The sequence below is a fragment of the Tupaia chinensis genome, unplaced genomic scaffold (assembly GCF_000334495.1).
Source record: "Tupaia chinensis unplaced genomic scaffold, TupChi_1.0 Scaffold141090_1, whole genome shotgun sequence".
NCBI classification, from domain to species: domain Eukaryota; kingdom Metazoa; phylum Chordata; class Mammalia; order Scandentia; family Tupaiidae; genus Tupaia; species Tupaia belangeri.
In genome coordinates this window covers 359,265-359,615 of record NW_006200956.1, presented here as the reverse complement: position 1 = coordinate 359,615, position 351 = coordinate 359,265, and positions in this window count along the sequence as shown.

The window sequence follows — 351 nt, the reverse complement described above, 5'->3', positions numbered from 1 at the left end:
AGAAATAAATTCACGTCGAATACTTGGATTTCGTGTGCACTCTGGCCCAAACCAAATTTCCATAAAATGGATGACAGGCATATAGTAAAACTCTCAGTCTTGCTCTCAATAAAATGAGGCATGCTAAAATATTTCCCTGAGGGATCAGCAGTTAGTGTAATGGCTCTGTCGCTGAACGCCCATGTAGCCGACCGCAGTTCGAGCCCTGGACCCGGTGGCTTAAACTCACGCCAGGCGCATGTGCGTGCGTGCCCAAGATCCCGAGAGGAGAATGAAGGAGAAGGGATTGCGGCGTGACCATCCCCCCTGGGGGGTGATTTCTCGCTTTCTGCCTCTCTGTCTCTCTTTGTC